Below are 21,982 nucleotides of genomic sequence, written 5' to 3'. Positions count from 1 at the left end.
CTTAGCCTTATGTGCTTCTGAAAATTCCAATGCTAATCTGAAAAACGGAACAGCCCAAAAGAAATAAAAGAGTAACATCATAATTTAACAAAGTCTTACATCACAAACCAAAGTCAAACATAAAAGAGCACTCCTTAAAACAAAAGAAAAGAAACTAAATAGAAAATAAAATCAATCATCATCTCCTTGTCCCTGTGCTCCACTTGGTCCTGCCCCATCATTCTGCGGATTCCAAAGTTCCTCCCACGTTGGAAAATAAGGATAATGTGGTGGCATAGAAGGAGGCCGGGTCACAACCAAATGTGAATAAATACCCTCAGTAAGTTGGGTATGATAAATAGCATGCCCCGGAGGTTATCCAAATAAGTTCCCACGCGACTCTGAAAAGGGTCGGTGGGTACTCCTTGTACATGTTGTGGAGCAACACACACTCTCTCTCCATCTCTCCTCTAGCTCGAACATTTCTTCGCCTCGGTCTGGCCGGTGGTTGCTCCGGTTGCGCCTCTCTCTGCTCATCATCTACTGGCGGTATAACAAAACTGCCCCCGACATTCACCACTACCCGCATAACTCCCAAAACTTGAATGGTTAAATCAGTGTCCGGGAATCGGGTAAGATTCCTCCCAAAGTAGTGAGTCAAAATATGATACGACCGAGCAAGGCGAGTAACCAAATGTCCTCCCGTAATCGGACTCCCAGGCCTAAAATTAGCCGCTTTCTTCCCCATGAACCTCGCCAACATATATAGTAAATCACAGCAAACCCCAGGGGTAATAAGACTCCACAAATAGAACAAATTTTGAATAGGAACTTTATCTCCATGATGCTTGTGATTTATAGAAAAAGTAATAAGGCGATGTAGAAATCGGTAAACGGGGTTCCGAATCTGTGACTCACTAGAGTCATGAGTATTATACTCGTGGTTGGAAATACTCCGCCAGAACTGGACATCCATAATACCGGGATTAAAATCCCGAACATACCCATGCAGAAATGGTATGAAGAACGGAGATTGAGTCTCCACCTTCGTATAAAGTCCCATTCGCCAAGAAAATTCCCGAAGACTACATTCCTGTGACATCCCCAAAATCTCGGCCAGAAAAGACCGATTTTCATTTATGCTTTTAAAAGAAATTCAGAGTAAATCCTTTTGATTTGAAAGAGTTGCGGAATTTGTTCCCAAAAACAAAACATGATAAAACAATGTTTACCAAAGCATTTCATAAAAGAAATGTATTTTTCATTATATAATCAAAACTCGGGGTGTCATGTTCCGATACAGACCAATAAGCATAAACGATAACATTACAAGTCATTCAACAAATATATACATATACAGACTTGTAAACAAAACAACTAGATGTTTCATCCATCTTACGCCCTTGCGCCACTTCCTGTAATACAAACAAAACTGAGTGGGTCAGGCTTGGGAGCCTGGTGAGCATATAGGGGTTTCAACCCACAATAAATAATTAAATTAATTATTATCAACCAACAATAACCTAGTTACCCATTCCCGTTATTCTCACTTTATGTCCCTAAAATAACTAACACAAGGGACCTAATCTAAGAATATTTTCATCGGGGTGACAACACATGCTGCGGGGGTTCCTCAGCAATATAAGTCAAATAAGGCAACCATGAGGGGGATGGAATACAACGAATGAACACCCAAGTTCATTAACACATACAGGTTATGAGCCTGCTAGCGTTCCACTAGACTATCTAGAAAAGTCCGTGGTCGTCATCTAAATTCCGCTAGATGACTGGATCAAAACAACAACGAGGCCTCTCATCTATTTATTACGCACCAACTATCTACCCATGTTCTACCCAACATATTAGTAGATAAAAACATACATTTTTATACATATTTTCCAAACCTGTATAACATGCTTGATCAATACATTTTCCATATAACAGATGAGGCACACACATAACACGTATTTCATATAGAAATAATCAGATCTGTAAGATAGAAGAAAGTGAATATACATTCACACACGTAACAACAAAATATACACATAACACATATCTCGCATAAAATACTTCATAATTATATGTTAGGAGAAAGTAACAACGCATTCACACGTATAAACAACAATATACTTAATACACTCAAACCATACTTGTATTATTATTGCGTTTATGAAAGGTAGTATACACTCACTTGATCAGAAGATGATCGGACAGCACTACGACTTGCAAAAACAGAAATCCTCAGCAGATCTGGAAGATCTCTACAAAAATCGAACTTCTCGCGGGCAGAGCTTCGGCTCGGAAACCGCACTTCTCGGGATCTTCGGGATCTCGGGACTTCCTTCGGGACTCGGGAATATTACCGGGGCTTCGGGATATTTCTGGCACGCAAATCAAGGCAAAACGGGAGAGAGAATGGAGAAAAATAGCAAAGAAACTCGGCAGCCTCGCATCCTATTTATAGGAGGCTGGAACCTCCTCGTACGCGGGGCGTACTGCTCCGAAATCGTAAGCGCATGCGTCATCCGAAGTCCTCGAGTGTGAATGTCGACATCTTCGCTGTACGCGGGGCGTACTCGAGTACGCTGGGCGTACTCCGGATGAGTCCGGTGACTCGTCTTCGGATAAGGCCGGTATTTAATAATTAAATTTAATTATTAATTATTTAATAAACTTCGAAAATTCATATCTCCTTCATACGAACTCCGTTTTCGACGTTCTTTATATTCACGCGAAGGTGAGACTATGCTCTACAACTTTCGTTTAGACTCCGTCGGCTAATTTTGATTTATTTTTATTATTTATTTTTAATAGGTCGGGACATAAAATTTCGTTATAAATTCATAACTTCTTCGTTTGACGTCCGTTCTCACCTAACTTTTTATCGCTTTGATACTAACAACGAGATCTTCGATTCTCGTTTAGATCACTAAGGCTAAATATCGCTCTAACGTAAATTTCATTTTTTACGTTAATCAGCGTTGCCGGTTCTGTCGCGAAACTTCGACATGTCATAACTTCCTCGTTATAACTCGGATTTCGGCATTCTTTATATCTTTGGAAACCTTGTTTCAACTACTACAACATTCTCTAAAGATATCAAGTTTATTTTACACTTAAATTTTGATGCTTATTTTTATTCTTAATTAATCAAACCACATAATTAAGCAATTAAGCACAAAACACATAATACTCAAATAATACACTTCTATTATTTCAAAACGGGTTACAAAGGTTAACCTAGACTATCACATTGCTAAAAATGGCAAGCCCAGAAACACAGGCGTTACAATTCTCCCCACCTTAGAATGATTCCGTCCCCGGAATCACACCTCAACAAACAAATGCGGATAGCGACCCCTCATGTCACTCTCCGTCTCCCAGGTGAGATTCGGCCCATTCGTGTGTTTCCATCGGACAAGCACTAACTCGACCATCTTGCGTCGCAACTTCTTAGTCTTTCGGTCAACAATTGCCTCTGGTTCTTCAATCAACCTTTTGTTCTCATCGATTCTCAACTCCGAAAGTGGAATCATGTCGGGAACTTCCCCCGTGAACTTCCGTAAATAACACACATGAAAAGTGTTATGAATTCCATTCAGTTCTTCTGGTAGTTCGAGCTTGTAAGCTTGGTTCCTAATCCTCTGAAGAACTTTAAACGGTCCAATAAACCTTAGACTCAATTTTCCCCTTTTACCAAATCTTATAAGTCCCTTCCACGGCAAGACTTTAATCAAAACCGAATCCCCAACTTCAAAAGTGATCGGTCTTCGCTTTTCGTCAGCATAACTCTTTTGACGATCTTGAGCTGCTAACATTCTTTCCCTAATTATTTTCAACTTTTCAGCAGTTTGATGAACCATCTCCGGTCCCATAAACTGCTTTTCCCCAGCCTCAAGCCAACAAGACAGCGTACGACACTTTTGTCCATACAAAGCTTGGTAAGGTGCCATCTTAATGCTCGAGTGAAAACTATTGTTATAGGAAAATTCTACCAACGGTAAATGTTCATCCCAATTACCTAGGAATTCCAAGGTACATGCTCTTAGCATATCTTCAAGTGTTTGTATCGTTCGTTCGCTCTGACCATCAGTTTGCGGATGGTAAGTTGTACTTAAACACAACTTGGTACCCATTTCCTCTTGTAGACTTTTCCAAAACCTTGAGGTGAAACGACTATCATGATCCGACATAATGGTTTGCGGAACACCGTGAAGTCTCACAATTTCCTTCACATAAGAATTCGCAAGCTTTTCCATAGACCATTTCTCCTTGGCTGCTATGAAATGCGCACTCTTAGTGAATCGATCGACGACCACCCAAATCATGTCGTGACCATTCTTTGTTCTGGGCAGTTTAGTGACAAAATCCATAGCAATGTCTTCCCACTTACCCATAGGCACAGGTAAAGGTTCTAAACTCCCATACGGTTTCTGATGTTGTGTCTTGACTCGCGCACAAGTCACACACTCTGCCACATACCTTGCAACATCAAACTTCATCGTCGGCCACCAGTAGTAGGGTTTCAGGTCCCTATACATTTTAGTGCTACCAGGATGAATCGAGTACATGGTCTTGTGAGCTTCTTCCATCAGAAGATCTCTGACTCCTCCTGTCTTAGGTATCCAAATCTAATCCTGGAACACCTTCAGTCCATGACTGTTTACATCGAACACCAACGTTTTGCCCAAATGTTCCTCCTTTCGGTCATTCTTTTCAGAAGCTTCCTCTTGAGATTTCTTTATACTTTCCACAATGGTCGAGACAACTTCAATTCTCAACGCTCTTGGCCTTTTCCTTTCAAGATTGACTTTCCGACTGAGAGCATCAGCAACAACATTAGCTTTACCGGGATGGTAAAGTATCTCACAGTCGTAGTCCTTGAGTAACTCTAGCCAGCGTCGTTGCCTCATATTCAATTCTTTCTGATTAAAGAGATATTGGAGACTCTTATGATCAGTGAAAAGTTTGCACTTCGTGCCATAGAGGTAATGTCTCCATATTTTTAGAGCGAAAAGTACCGCTGCCAACTCCAAATCATGACTCGGGTAATTCTTTTCATGCTCCTTCAGCTATCGAGATGCATATGCTATCACCTTTTCTCTTTGGGTTAAAACACAACCCAATCCAACCCCAGACGCATCACTATAAACAGCGAAATCTTCAACTCCATCGGGTAGAGAAAGTATCGGTGCCTCACATAGCTTCTTCTTTAGCTTTTCGAATGCTTCTTTATGCTTCTCACTCCAAGCATAAGTAGATCCTTTGTGGGTCAAAGCTGTCAACGGAGTAGCGATCGAAGAAAAGCCTTGGATAAACCTTCGGTAATATCCGGCTAACCCTAAAAAGCTTCGGATCTCCGTGGGACTTTTCGGTTGTTCCCACTTCATTACAGCTTCAATCTTTGCTGGATCAACCATTATTCCTTCTTGGTTGACCACGTGACCCAAGAATTGGACTTCACGAATCCAAAAATCACATTTGGAGAACTTAGCATACAGCTTCTCCTTTTTCAAGACTTCTAACACTTCTCGCAAGTGTCTGCCATGCTCCTCCTGGCTTTTTGAGTAAATCAGAATGTCGTCTATGAACACTATCACGGATTTATCAAGGAACGGATTACAAACTCTGTTCATTAAATCCATGAATGCTGCTGGAGCATTGGTTAGTCCAAACGACATAACCAAAAACTCGTAGTGTCCATATCTAGTTCTGAATGCAGTCTTCTCTATATCCGGCTCTCTTACTTTCAGCTGATGATATCCTGACCTAAGATCGATCTTCGAGAAATAGCTCGAACCTTGCAATTGATCAAATAGGTCATCAATCCTCGGCAACGGATATCTATTCTTTATTGTTGCCTTGTTCAGCTCTCGGTAATCAATGCACATCCTCGTGCTTCCATCTTTCTTCTTCACGAATAACACTGGAGCTCCCCAGGGTGATGAACTAGGTCTAATGAAACCTTTGTCCAATAACTCCTGAAGTTGCATCATCAGCTCCTTCATCTCCGTCGGTGCTAATCGATAAGGTGCTTTTGCAATTGGCGTGGTTCCTGGTAACAAGTCGATTCTGAACTCCACTTGTCTATCAGGTGGTAATCCAGGAAGATCTTCGGGAAATACTTCCGGATAATCACACACCACTGGAATACTATGCATCACCTTCTTTTCCTTCTCAGCATCAATCACGAATGCTAAATATGATGTACATCCCTTGGTCAAGCACTTTCTGGCTTTTATTAGGGAAATGATTCCAGAATTCACTCGACGTTTGTCCCCATACACCATAAACGATTCCTTCCCAGGCGGGTTCACTTTAACTATCTTCTTCTTGCATAAAATTTCAGCATCATTGGCGCTAAGCCAATCCATTCCCAAAACGATGTCGAAACCATTAAGTTCGATAGGTAATAATTCCTCGTGAAACTTATTCCCATCAAGGTCGATTAAGATGTTTTTCATACGATGGCTAACAGGTACAAACTTGCCACTAGCAACTTCGACTAATAAAGCATTATCTAGTCTATCAATAGGCAAGGCTAGTTTTCTACCAAATTCATGCGATATAAAGGAGTAGTTGGCTCCAGAATCAAATAAAATTTGGGCAGGCAAATTGTTAATGAGAAAGGTACCTGAAGCGACATCAGCTTCATCTTTAGCAGCTTCCAGTGTCATCTGGAATGCTCTCGCCTTTGGCTTTGGTGGAATGTTGGGCTTAGCTGCCTCCTTCTTCTTCGGACAGTCTTTCAAAATGTGCCCCTCTTCATTACAACCAAAACACATCCTTTTGTTGTTCGGACATTCATTGGCGAAATGTCCAACCTTCCCACACTTGTAGCAGGTCACATCCTCGCTACATTTCCCAAAGTGCTTTTTCTTACACTTTTCACACCACTTCGCTTCGCCTCCTTTTCCTCCACCAAACTTTTTCGAATCAGATTTCGAAAATTTGCTTTTCTTACCGGAACCAGATGTTCCCTCAAACTTCCTCTTCTCACCAACCTTAACCTTGTTGGTGGTTCTCCCCTTTATCATGTTCTCAACAGACTTGGCAACCCAGATAGCTGCCTCTAGAGTATGTGCGTGACGTACTGGCACCTCGTACTCCCATGGGAGTCCCTTCGCATACCGGTCCACCTTTGTCAGCTTGTCTGGAACAATACGCAAGGCAAACTCCATCTTATCAGTGAAGTTATTGGTGTATTCATCAACTGACATGCTGCCTTTTGTTAGTGTCAGAAACTTGTCCTCTAGCTCCAATAGATTTTGAGCCGAGCAGAACTTGCGCTTGAACTGTACCAAGAATTCTGTCCATGACAATTGCAGTGGCTCATTTGGGCTCAAAGTCTTCCCTAGAGTATTCCACCAACGAATGGCTCCACCTCGGAATTGGCGCACTGCATAGATAGTCTGCAACTTGCCTCTGCAGCCACAAGTCATGAAGGCTAACTCCATTTCAGAGATCCAATCCATCACTCCTATCGGATCCTCCTTTCCATTGAAGGTTGATGGTTTGCAAGTTCGAAAGTCCTTCTACTTGCATCCCATTCCATCATTCCTTCCATCATGGTTATCTCGCCTAACTATCGGTGGGTTGGCTTGACCAACAGACCCACTGAAGTTTCCACCTTCCGAGTGCCCTTAATTTAATTCAGGCTCTTCCACACGAATTGACAGTTCTTCACGATTTTGTTGAAGCAACCGTCTAGTTTCATCCATCTGACGATCCAACATTGTTTGAATCATCATTTGCACACCAGCCATTGTAATTGGCTCAGGTGCTGCTGCTACAACAGGTCTTTGTTCAATCACTGGTGGTTGATTCCTGTTTTCATCAGCATTTCCAACTCCACTTATTGTTCTCACCATTTTTGATCTACACGCCAAATAAGGTGAAATTAGATCCTTATTCATGATAGATATTCAAATCATCCTTATCACTCCGAAACGTTTACATGCTAGTTCTAATATCGTAGACGTACGCTTAGAATCCTACACACATAAAGTTTCTAGATCCGGTCGGCAACATACCATAGATCCGAACAAATAATATCATATATGGCAACATATAACATTTAGCACATCAATCATTTTAGGCAACTTTCCTAAAATAAACTAGTGCTCATGTCTAAAATATAACATACACACATCTCAAAATTTCACTTAGCATTCTAAGTTTAAGTCTAGAAATCCTAAAAATTCCTAGTTCGCTTAAACTAATGCTCTGATACCAACTGTGACATCCCCAAAATCTCGGCCAGAAAAGACCGATTTTCATTTATGCTTTTAAAAGAAATTCAGAGTAAATCCGTTTGATTTGAAAGAGTTGTGGAATTTGTTCCCAAAAACAAAACATGATAAAACAATGTTTACCAAAGCATTTCATAAAAGAAATGTATTTTTCATTATATAATCAAAACTCGGGGTTTCATGTTCCGATACAGACCAATAAGCATAAACGATAACATTACAAGTCATTCAACAAATATATACATATACAGACTTGTAAACAAAACAACTAGATGGTTCATCCATCTTATGCCCTTGCGCCACTTCCTGTAATACAAACAAAACTGAGTGGGTCAGGCTTGGGAGCCTGGTGAGCATATAGGGGTTTCAACCCACAATAAATAATTAAATTAATTATTATCAACCAACAATAACCTAGTTACCCATTCCCGTTATTCTCACTTTATGTCCCTAAAATAACTAACACAAGGGACCTAATCAAAGAATATTTTCATCGGGGTGACAACACATGCTGCGGGGGTTCCTCAGCAATATAAGTCAAATAAGGCAACCATAAGGGGGATGGAATACAGTGAATGAACACCCAAGTTCATTAAAACCTACAGGTTATGAGCCTGCTAGCCTTCCACTAGACTGTCTAGAAAAGTCCGTGGTCATCATCTAAATTCCGCTAGATGATTGGATCAAAACAACAACGAGGCCTCTCATCTATTTATTACGCACCAATTATCTACCCATGTTCTACCCAACATATTAGTAGATAAAAACATACATTTTTATACATATTTTCAAAACCTGTATAGCATGCTTGATCAATACATTTTCCATATAACAGATGAGGCACACACACATAACACGTATTTCATATAGAAATAATCAGATCTGTAAGATAGAAGAAAGTGAATATACATTCACACACGTAAAAACAAAATATACACATAACACGTATCTCGCATAAAATACTTCATAATTATACGTTAGGAGAAAGTAATAACGCATTCACACGTATAAACAACAATATACTTAATACACTCAAACCATACTTGTATTATTATTGCGTTTATGAAAGGTAGTATACACTCACTTGATCAGAAGATGATCGGACAGCACTACGACTTGCAAAAGTAGAAATCCTCAGCATATCTGGAAGATCTCTACAAAAATCGAACTTCTCGCGGGTAGAGCTTCGGCTCGGAAACCGCACTTCTCGGGATCTTCGGGATCTCGGGACTTGCTTCGGGACTCGGGAATATTACCGGGGCTTCAGGATATTTCTGGCACACAAATCGAGGCAAAACGGGAGAGAAAATGGAGAAAAATAGCAAAGAAACTCGTCAGCCTCGCATCCTATTTATAGGAGGCTGGAACCTCCTCGTACGCGGGGAGTACAGCAGTACGCGGGGCGTACAACTCCGAAATCGTAAGCGCATGCGTCATCCAAAGTCCTCGAGTGCGAATGTCGACATCTTCGCTGTATGCGGGGCGTATTCGAGTACGCTGGGCGTACTCCGGATGAGTCCGGTGACTCGTCTTCGGATAAGGCCGGTATTTAATAATTAAATTTAATTATTAATTATTTAATAAACTTCTTCATATCTCCTTCATACGAACTTCGTTTTCGACGTTCCTTATATCCACGCGAAGGTGAGACTACGCTCTTCAACTTTCGTTTAGACTCCGTCTGCTAATTTTGACTTTATTTTTATTATTTATTTTTAATAGGCCGGGATAAAAAATTTTGTTATAAATTCATAACTTCTTCGTTTGACATCCGTTCTCGCCTAACTTTTTATCGCTTTGATACTAACAACGAGATCTTCGATTCTCGTTTAGATCACTAAGGCTAAATATTGCTCTAACGTAAATTTCACTTTTTACATTAATCAGCGTTGCCGGTTCTGTCGCGAAATTTCGACAGGTCATAACTTCCTCGTTATAACTCGGATTTCGGCATTCTTTATATCTTCGGAAACCTTGTTTCAACTACTACAACATTGTCTAAAGATATCAAGCTTATTTTACACTTAAATTTTGACGCTTATTTTTATTCTTAATTAATCAAACCACATAATTAAGCAATTAAGCACAAAACACATAATACTCAAATAACACACTTCTATTATTACAAAACGGGTTACAAAGGTTAACGTAGACTATCACATTGCTAAAAATGGCAAGTCCAGAAACACAGGCGTTACAATTCTCTATAAACACCACCGAACCGGAACACAAGTGCGCGGTTATAATTTAAAGTCAATGGTGCGTTCTTCGAAGCCTATGGTAGAGAAAACTCCACCGATAACTCCCGGTACATGGGTTGTTGAATCGCGAACAAATTCATCCACCCGTGACAAGTGAAAGAAAAATGATCCCCTTTGTATGTTTTTGTCCAATATCGTTCTAGCTCAGCAACCATTCCCACACCACCGAGCCATCCCCAATCGACAATCGGAGCTATTGCAAATTTCATGTTATATAACCATCCCAACCGATTTTCATACGTAGTCAATAATGGTCGGGGAATGTTTTGTGGAAACCGATATAAAGGATGAATACTCGCCACATCAATTGGATTCTCCTCCTGTGGAACAACCCTTCTAGGTCCCATTTCTGCAAACAAAATTAAACCAAAGCAAAAAACACCCAAAGCAAAAAAATTAATCTGTTTGCCCAGAAGTCACGATGTGGCCAAGCAAGCCACGTCGTGGAACGCAATCGGGACGTGGGTCTAGATCGGTCACTGTATACATAATTTTAACCAAAAACAATACTTGGGGTTTATTCCTATTGCTATTTAAAGGACATGCAACCTAAAATCAATAACTAATTTCAACAAATTTCGAAAATCTCAATATTGACATAAACCCTAACCATGAAAATGTAAAAATTGTAATTAATGGACAAAATACATACCAAATGGAGTTAGAAGACAAGAAAATGCAAACAATTTGGAAGACAAATTGAAGAAATCGGTTGTGGGGACCTTGTTTCCGTTCGTGAGGCATCAAGCAAATGGGGAACAAATGTGTGGTCAAAAGGTTTAAGAAATGGTCCCCCCTGACTTTTTAAAGGCCACGTCGTGGCAGGCTTTACCACGTCGTGGACTTTGAAAGATCATAATCTGTTAAATTTTTTTTCATCTTAACCCTGTAATTGCTCTTTAACCACGACGTGGCATTAACAAGCCACGACGTGGATTACGTCTGATCTAAAAACAAATGAGTTAAATAACAAATTTTAACTAACTACTCTGTATTCCATTTATTAATTAAAGCTCCCCACAGCTAATTCTTACTAAGTATTAGTTATTAGACGATGAGTTGATATCTTTCCTAATTAAAACTCAAAAATTAAAAGAAAAGAAAATGCAAACCAATCTCAGGTTGCCTCCCGAGAAGCACTTCTTTTTCTTGGAGTCTTGAGCTGGACTCCGCACCTCCTACGTCGAATCTTCTAAAGAGTCCATCCCCAACTGGATCTTTTGTTCCTTGAATCGCCTCCTGTAAGCTTGCACACGTCTTTTATATGCCTTTTTCGAATTCTCCTTTTTAGCCTTGACTTCATCTAAATCGAACTTGCATTTACTCCCTTGAGTCTTTAATTTTTCTTCACTCATCAGCTCCATACTACTTGTCTCTTCTTTCACCATTTGCATTGTTACCTTTGAAGTAACCTCTTCTTCATCACTTGTCATCTCATCATCTTCCTTGCTTACCCAATAAGGTTGACTCTTGTAAGCAATGACTTCAACTAAATAGGGGACAAATGCTCTTGGTTTTGTTCTTTTGAATTGATGAGCTGTCTTGATCTCTTCTTCCATAAGCTTCTCTAGTTCTTCTAATTCATTGTCTTCATTAATTGTGAACACCTCTTCTTGAACATGATTCCTTTGAAAGCCATCTTCTATCCTAAAAATTTCCTTTTCATCACCCACTCTCAAAGTGAGCTTGGACTCGCGAATATCAACAAGAGCTCTAACAGTGTTAAGCAATGGATGACCAAGTATAATTGGCACATTGGGATCTTCTTTCATATCTAACACTACAAAATCTATTGGAAAAACAAAATTTCCAATTTTTACTAAAATATCCTCCACAATGACCCGGGGTTGTGTCACTGAACGGTTCGCCATGTGAATAGTCATTCTTGTAGCCTTCATCTTTTGAATTTCCAACTTCTGATAAAATGAATAGGGCATCAAATTAATGCTAGCCCCAGAATCGGCTAAAGCATCAACCCTCATTTTGTTACCAAATTCACACGGAAGAGTGAGGCGTCCAGGATCCCCCATCTTCTCTGGTATCTCTCCCAACACAGCTTTTGAGCTTTGCTCACTTAGAATCACCTTAGACTCCTTCTTTAATTGCTTACGGGTGTCTATTAAGGCTTGCAGTAATTCATGATACTCGGGAATTTTGGACAAGGACTCGATAAAGGGGGTATTAATCAGGATTCCCTTCGCGTGCTTAACAAACTCTAGATGCTCTCTTTCCAGTGGACTAAGGTCAACTCGGGATGGAAATGGCAAAGGCGGTTGATAGACTGGCATGGGCTCAGGCACTTTTTGTTCACGCAAGGACCACAACGTGGCCAGACAAGTTCCACGTCGTGGCGCTGATGGTTCAGCAACCCCTTCACTTTCGAACTTTAGCTTCCTTGGTTTTGGATCGGGCTTCTGTGGTTCTTCTTCTAATGCCTCCAGGAACTCAAAGACGGCCTCTTCTTCAGTATCTATGGCCATTGCATGAGATTGGGTATTTATTTTGGGATTTTTCGAGGATAACTTCTCATGAACCAGAGTGGCTAGTTGACCAAGTTGTACTTGAAGACTATTAATGGAGGCTTGCTGATTCTTTATTAAAGTTTGTTGTTCTACAATCAATGCATGATGATTTTTTTACCAAAGTTCTTTGTTCATTAATGGCAGAATCAGTAGCCTCGTGTCTCTTTTCTGAGGCTTCCATAAACTTCATCAACATGGTCTCTAAATCGGGTTTCTTCTCGATAGGTGGTTGTTCTTTTTGGTAGAAGCCTATGCCAGTTTGTCTATATTTCTCTTCCTTTTGCTTCTTATATTCATCATAGGGCAGCCACTCTTTCTTTGGTTTCCTCCAATCTTCATCATACTTGTCCCCACTCGAGTAGCACACTTGAGCCTTTCTATTCCCAAACTCATCTAAATTGCAGTCCTTGGTCAAGCGTGGACCACTGCACCCCTCGCAACCAACTCTAATTGCATGAATTGAGTTGTCCATTTGTGTCAACCTCTGGTCCATATTATTTAGCATAGCCATCATGGCTGCTATTTCTTCAGTTTGGGCCCCTCCACCGCCTTTGATTCCATCTTGCCTAGGGTTGTGGTATTCGCGAGAGTGTTTCACGAATTCTTCAATTAATTCCTTGACTTCGCCCGGATTTTTCTTTGTAAGTGGTCCTTGAGAATCAAGGAGTTGTCTTGTCATCATGTTTACCCCATCATAAAATATTGACACCTCCTGTTGAATGTTAAGGTCATGTTGAGGATAATTTCTTAACAACCCTTTGTAACGGTCCCAAGCTTCATAAAGTGACTCTCCCGGGTTTTTCTCAAAATTGGCTATTGACTTTTTGAGTTTAGCAATCTTGGATGGTGGACATAATTGATCTAGAAACTGCTCACACATTTGAGCCCAAGTAGTTACGGTACCGGGTGAAAGTGCTTTTAACCAATCCTTTGCAGCTACTTTAAAGGTAACGGAGAGCATCCTTAGCAAAATGGTGTCTCTGTTAATATTTGGGACCTTGAAGTAATCAGCAATGTCATTTACTTCATCTAAGTGTTTGAATGCATCCTTGTGATCCTTTCTATAGAATGGGATATCCTTTAGTGAGGAAAGGATATGTCCCTTTAGCTCGAATGTGGCAGTGGCAGGGATGGCAGGTTGTACTAAGCCTGGACCAACATCATCTCGAATTCTCTTTCTGTAAGCTCCCATGGACATTTCCTCAATATTTTCCATTTCGTGCCTTGGCTCGTTCGCGGGTTCGCTCGTATGTTCTTCGAATTCGGGCTCGGTATCGTACTCGGATTCAGTTTGAACGGGTATTTGATCCAAGTGTTCAGGCTAGCTTTTGTTCTTCAAGGGTGAACTTGACTCCCCAGTCTTCTTCCCTCATTTCTTTGAAAACACTGATTTGAATTCGTGTAAGGGCATCTTTTTCTTGTGAATTGCAGACTCGGGATCTTCAAGTGGTGGCACCAAGGGTGTGTTTGAGCCTCTGGTCATGAACTCCTGCAGATAAACTAAATAAAAAAAAAACGTAAAACTGAACTAAAATAGAAAAATAAACTAAAAACTAAAAAAAATCTAAAATTCTAGGTAACCACGTCGTACCCACTAATTTTAATATTTATAACCTAACAAACTTAACTAACTATGCACTTATAGGCAGTGTACCTAGTCAGATTACAGTATAGCTTAGGTAAGTCGGGTGTCGATCACAGGGAACAGTGTTACTAATTAATCTACTTGCTATCAAATTAACCTAATTATTAACAAGTTTAGGAAGGGTTTTATCTGATTTTACAAGATCAGACGAACTTAACTCAAATTCAATCAATAAGTAAAAACACTCTTGTCTAGTTCGAATCCATTTCGTCTTTATGGCTAGCTAATAATTATGGATTATCAAGTTGGCTGTAATTGTATTAGTAATTTAAGTCTAACTTTACCAATAATTAATTAATTCATTTCAAATTATGTATGGTCACACATAATTAAACACAGAGCTAATTATGAATATGAATATGCTATGTAAGATTTATTATGCAAACACAATTATAGTCACAACCCACGTTCTCTAACACAGCTAAGTTTATTTACTCTAATTACTAACTAAGATTGGTCAATCCTAGCTCTAACAATTTAACGTTCACTAAATCATTAGGTAAACAAGTTCATGCAGTTAATGGTCACTAAGCTACACAGAACATGAAATCACGCAACTAGAGAAACAAACACAAGCATGCTAGGTAACTATAAATCCAACACAAGCAATTCACCAACTAAATAAATCCATAAAAATTAAGCTATTCATAAGTTGGAAGCTTCATCTAGCTAAACAAGAGTAGCTAGATTCAGCTGCTCATAATAGCAACTAACACATTAACATAAATCAAAGTATAATGAAACATGTTCCTAGGTAACAAATAAGTAAACTAAATTATGGACCTTCACTCTTTTGGTGTTGAAACCTTTTTTCTAGGATCTTTCTTCTGCTAAAAATCGCCTTCTAGAACCCCTTTTCTCTGACCAAAAATTCCCTTCTCGTCATGACCAAGAGTATATATATATATATATATATATATATATATATATATATATATATATATATATATATATATATATATATATATATATATATAAACTTAAAAATCTCGCACCATGTCGTGGCTATCTCTGCTACGACGTGACTTCCAAGCAATCCGTATCGGGCAAGAAATCCTTTTTCCCGTGATCTTTATCTTCTAGAATACTCATGCCACGACGTGATTATCCATGCCACGTCGTGAGTTTAGCAATTTCCGTGTATTTCTTCATCTCTTGTGTTTCAAGTCTCCAATGTTCTATATATTTTCGCTTTCGGTTGGCTTATGCATGAAAATTATACACAAAACGGGATCACATAGACTTTTGAATGAGTGATTCTACCCTAAGCCCACAACCAGACAATGAATAGGAAATAAGGCAAAATCAGTCCTTCTAGGGCTATATGATGCTAATCGTATACAATTTTTAAAGAATAAACTTAGAAATCAATTCCACCAAAATAGATTCCAAATCTGACATATCATCCAATTCCTCCTAGGATACAAGGCATCACAAAGCAGACCATTCTATCTAACATCTGAAATCCATACTAGCATGCAGTTCCAAAAGCTCAACCAATAGACATATAAAGGTGTCTCTCCTAGCATTCTGTCATGCAAATCCTAAGTAGATCCTTAGCCCTAATCTAGCATGCAATTATCATATACTCATACCAAAACAATAAGCATAACACATGTATGGGTATTTTGGGAAATACTTACTTGAACTCGACTGATTGCATGCATCACACCCTTTTTTCTTAAAAACCTTTTTAGGAAACTCATTTTCTTTTAAAAGATTTTATTAACTCCTCATTTTGAGTTCAAATACACGCAAGAGTGTGCCCGAATCCCTCAAACCAAGGCTCTCATACCAACTGGAAACGTCACAAAAATTCCGAGTAAAAATATCATTTTAAGTAAGTGAAAACCATTCATCCATTATCCCAAAAGATGATCATAATAAAAGTAGTCTCAAAACATCAGAGAAAAATAATAAATAGTCAATGCATAATAAGCCTCTAGGGGATGTAGTGCAATCAATTTTGGCCATTCCTTTTGAAACTAGTAGTACCTAAAAACATTTTAAACATAAACATTAAGCACAAAGCTTAGTGAGTTCCCCAAAATAACACATACAACACATATGTAACATCCTAAAATTATAAGGTAAAAAATTCATTTTTAATTCAACCCATAAACACCATTTATTCTTATCAACCATTCAAAAGTATGTCAGAGTAAAAGTAGTTATTAGAGTAAAAATAGAAGCAAGTGGCCTCTTTTGGATCACTAACAGAAGGAATGTCAGAATTAGGCCTTGCTTTTGGGCCATTGCTAGACGACCCAACATGAGCCTTTCCCTTCTAATTCGACTTTGGAGAACTTTTCCTCTTATTTCCTTTGTTTTTCCCAATGAAAAGGATATGAGCACTAGTAGGAGTAGGGGTTTGATTTTTTTTCATAACCGAATCTGTTGTCTATAATAAGTTGTGGAGTTGGGCCAATATGGTTTTAGTATTGTTCAAATGATAAGCCAAAATGAAATGATCATAATAGGTGGCAAGGAGTTAAGGACCATGTCAATAGCCAACTCCTTGTTGAAATTCACATTTAGCCTCTCAAGGCACTCCACATATCTCTTCATTCTTTTCACATGATTGTAGATCTACTCTCATTCCTTCAACTTGCAAGCCATTAATGCTTTGACGACCTCATACTTTTCTTGAAGAGCTCTCTTATGAAACTTTTCCACAAGATCCAAGTTCATCTTATATGGCCAACAGTCCTCATAGAACCTTTGCAACTCAGGAACAATGGTGGCAACCTTTGTTGCGTCGTCATAATGTTTATTGTAGGAGATGATATATTCAAGAGTAACATTGGACTTATCGATCTTAATAAGTTGTTTTTCAAGGACATACTCTTTGTAATAAAATCAAAGATTCATCTTAATGTTGCGCATCCAATCATTGTAGTTAGTGTCATCCAATGTCACCTTGTATACGATCGAACGTAGCGAGAAGTTCGAGTTGTGAGTGAAAGTTTGAGGAGTAGAAGCATCACCAGGAGTAGACATCTATAAAGAAAAAGGTAGTTTTAGTTAGATGACAATAATCCTTAATATTTTAACCCATAATTAATATTTAAGGCTAGGACCAACATATGCCATTCACAATCTATAAGAGGATGCAATAATCTAATTGTAAATTTTATAAACGTAGGTAAAAATTTACTAATTGCAATCAAAATGAAATTCATAGATCTTTCGAGATTCATTGAATCTTATCAATGACATGTTTAATCTTAGATTATGTTCTCCTATTTGTGACTGGGATACCGAGGATCACAAACAAGATGTGCATAACCATGTAAATATGCTTGGCAACCTCAATGTTATTTATCATCTCTAATTGATGTGTTGGTTAACGACACACGCTCCATAAACAATGATAATTCTCGAGATGCCCATTACTAATCTTTATAGTCACTATTAGTGTGCTGGTTAACCACACACGCTCCACTAACTACATATAAAGCATAATGTGCAATTTCATGGATTATCATAGTTTTCACATTTTTCCTAAAGTAACAAGAGTGACCTTTTTAAAAGAAGGTTCTAGTACTTTTATATAATTATACTTTTAATGAGATTATATCCTATCAAATTCGTTCGGCTAACGACCCTCTACCATATAAGGGAGCAGTGAGTGAGAGTGGACATCCAATGACGGTCATTTTATAGGTCGCTTCCTTATACCCCCTTATAGTATGACTTCGTGAATGAGGCATACTAACGATTTGATTGACTTGTCTTATACATATACTATATTAAACTTTTAATAGTATACATATAATGTGTATTTTAAAACTTTCTTAAAATACTAGGTTTAATATTAATTTTTTGTAATTAATTAAAAATTAATTTAATTTAAAATTAAACCAGTTATGATTTAATCTTTATATTTTAATTAACTATTAATTAAATTAATTTAAATCATATGAGGATTAAATAATTATTTACTATTAAACAATTAATCAAATAATATAAATTTAATCCTAATTCAATCCTTACTAAGTTTCGAAAATTAAGGATATTGGGTTATCCAATTTTAATTATTCTATTTTAAGACAATTAAAACAATAATTATTAAATAACGAAACCTTAATAAAACCTAATTATTTTCGAAGTTAAGGGAGGAGGCTAGGGTTTCAAGAACCATAGCCTTAGGGTTTAATTTCTATAAATCCTAATTTGATCTATTCAACTATTATGCATATTCAATTTAAAACATTGGACTCTAATACCACTTATAGGTTTTATAGGTTACAAAATTCATGAGGCGGAAAATAATTAACTCTTAAGTTCACATGCAACCTAATTGGATCTATGTTTTCACTATTGGATGTTATAGTCTATTGAACATCAAGAACCCTAATACACACTTAGTAAAATCGAAAATTATAAAAGGTTTAGGGTTTACATACCTTATTGATTATTTTAATAAATAATCAAATGAATCCTTCTTGAATCGACTTGGAAGCTAGCTCCAAAAATCTCGTGTATCTGATGGTTCATACCAAAACCTTAGCAACTAAGAAAAATTTAAGGAGAGAATATAGGGAGGCTGAATTTCGACTATTTTTTCTTTTAGGAATGGTTGGACAAAAATGGGGAGTCTAAGGAACCCCTATTTATAATTGATAGAAAACCCTAGATAACCTTAATTTGAAATAAAATACTATCATTTCAAATCCGGAATTATCCAGCTTACTAATTATCCATATGGAATAATCTAAAAACCCTAGGAGCCTTTAAAAAATTCTCCCAACCCTAGAATATTCTAGAATTCTTCTTTGTCAAACTATTGAACAATTACAACTTTAGTCTTTGCACTTTCAATTAATCCAATTAATTTAAAAATTAATTCTAATTAATTTATGATTAAATCTTAATTAAATAATAATATTTCTAATTAATATATTTATCTCATAATATACTAATGAATCATTTATTGTCATTTATTAATCATATAATAAATCTCTCTCTCTCTCTCTAAAATTCATTCTAGTTAATTTCTAGTTTTGAGGGTAATAAAAAAAAACTTTGCTAATAATTTAAGTATATGTCAATTTAATTATTACCTTAGACACCTAAACAACATAATGTACTTTTCAAATCACCCATTTTTCATCCAATTCTACCATAGATCATGAATTTAGAGTTTAGTATTACATAACATTAGTACTAAGTAAATTAAATTCAACCAAAGAGTTTATAGCTTAGCGGTGCCAAAAGTTGATGAAAAGGTCTCTCAACCAAAGGTTGAGTGTTCAAGTCTCGTTGGAGACAAAATCTATAGATTAAGTGTTGGTGATTTTATATCATCAAATATTATTTAAGTGTAATAGGATTAAATTTGTTGACCAAAAGTGATCATGTTGAATATTGAACAAGTTAGGATGGTGTAGGAGTGCACACTTGTTCAAGTTTTTCAAGATTTAAAGTACATTGCTATTTAGGGGCGAAGCCCCTAAACGAACGGGGGTCCGGGGGCAGCGCCCCTGGGAGCGGGGTCCCAGGGGCGGCAGCCCCTGGCGGGGTCCAAGGGGCAGAGCCCCTGGCTGGGATCGAGCTGCATCAAAAATCCAATTTTAGAAAGTTGACCCTTTATTCCATGACATCCGTTTAATGATAGTTTGTTAGTTTTATGACAGTTTCTAACTGTCTGTTGACAGTTTTCAGACATGATTGATATATCCGTTTTTTGGTCAATATTCTGGTACATGTTGAAGAACATTTTTCATATACATTCTCAGATTTCATTCTCTGAATTTCATCCAATTGAGTGTTCGATCTGTACCATCGAAATACTTCAATTTGATAGTGAATCACGACTTTCAGAGAATCCAAGCAATCTATTCATCCCTTTTTCTAACAAAAATTGAAGTATTCTGTAATCATGGCAAGTGGTGATTCTGTGAAGGATATGACAAGCAAGTTTAACAAATTGAACAAGTTTGAAGGGCAAGATTTTCGTAGATGGCAGAAGAAGATGCACTTTCTCCTTACCACTCTGAAAGTGGTGTATGTTCTTAGTACACCCATGCCAGTCTTACCAGAATCTGTTGAAGATGAACCTTTGGAGGCAACAAGAAGGAGATCAAAGTGGGAAAATGATGATTACATATGTCGTGGTCATATTCTCAATGGTATGTCTGACTCTCTTTTTGATATCTATCAAAATTTCGAATCTGCAAAAGAACTTTGGGATTCTCTTGAATCCAAATACATGGCTGAAGATGCTTCTAGCAAGAAGTTTCTTGTCAGTAATTTTATGGGTTACAAGATGACTGACTCCAGGCCTGTTATGGAACAATTCCATGAAATGTTAAGGATCTTGGGACAGTTTGTTCAACACAATCTGAAAATGGATGAAGCCATTGTTGTGGCTGTGATAATTGACAAACTGCCCCCTTCCTGGAAAGATTTCAAACATAATCTAAAACATAACAAAGAGGAATTAACTTTGACTCAACTTGGAAGTCATTTACGGATTGAAGAGTCCTTAAGGACTCAAGAACTTGATAACAATCCTAAAGGCAAGAACCAAGTTGGTTCCTCTTCTGTGAACATGGTGGAGGGAGAAAGTTCAAAGAATCCCAAGAAGTCTAATGGAAAAAGGAAGTTTAAAGGAAAGGATGACAAGTCTTCCAACAAGAAGGCTAAGTTGGTTTGTTGGAATTATAACAAACCGGGTCACTTCAAGAAAGATTGTCATCTTCGCAAAGTGAATAAGGATGGTGCTGGACCCAGTGGATCCAAGGATCCAGAAAAGCAACAAGGTCAAATATCTGTTTCATTGCAGAATTCTAAATATATTCAGAATTATATTTCTGTGATTTCTGAAGCATTTTATGTGCAGGATGATAAAGTTGCATGGTGGGTTGATTCAGGAGCAACAAGTCATGTTTGCAAAGATCTATATTGGTTCAAGGACTTTCAACCAATTGAAGATGGATCTATTGTTAAGATGGGAAATGTTGCAACTGAACCAATCAAGGGCATAGGATCTGTTTTACTTACTTTTACTTCTGGGAAATGTTTGTGTTTGAACAATGTTTTATATGTTCCAGGGATTCGTAAGAATCTCGTGTCTGAAATTGTATTAAATAATTCTGGTTACAAACAAGTGTTAGAAAGTGACAAGTATATCTTGTCAAGACATGGTTCTTTTATGGGATTTGGATATATATGTAATGGAATGATTAGGCTTAATATTAATTATCCTTCTAGTGGTAATTCTATTTTCATGGCTTCTAGTAGTACTAGCAATAATTTTCATAAATCTAATTTATGGCATGCTAAACTAGGACACATTAATTACAAGAGATTAAAAGA

General features: G+C 37.8%; 1 non-coding gene across 1 annotated transcript; it reads left to right on the top strand.

Moving 5' to 3' along the window:
* Positions 1 to 13,739: 13,739 nt before the first annotated feature.
* LOC145044521 (small nucleolar RNA R71) lies at positions 13,740 to 13,846 on the top strand. Its single transcript, XR_013681468.1, has one exon. It is a non-coding gene; the product is annotated as a small nucleolar RNA R71 (small nucleolar RNA).
* Positions 13,847 to 21,982: the final 8,136 nt, after the last annotated feature.

Source organism: Lactuca saligna, chromosome 4, assembly GCF_052625555.1.
Source record: "Lactuca saligna cultivar CGN05327 chromosome 4, ASM5262555v1, whole genome shotgun sequence".
NCBI lineage: Eukaryota > Viridiplantae > Streptophyta > Magnoliopsida > Asterales > Asteraceae > Lactuca > Lactuca saligna.
This window is presented reverse-complemented; position numbering and strand designations above follow the sequence as displayed.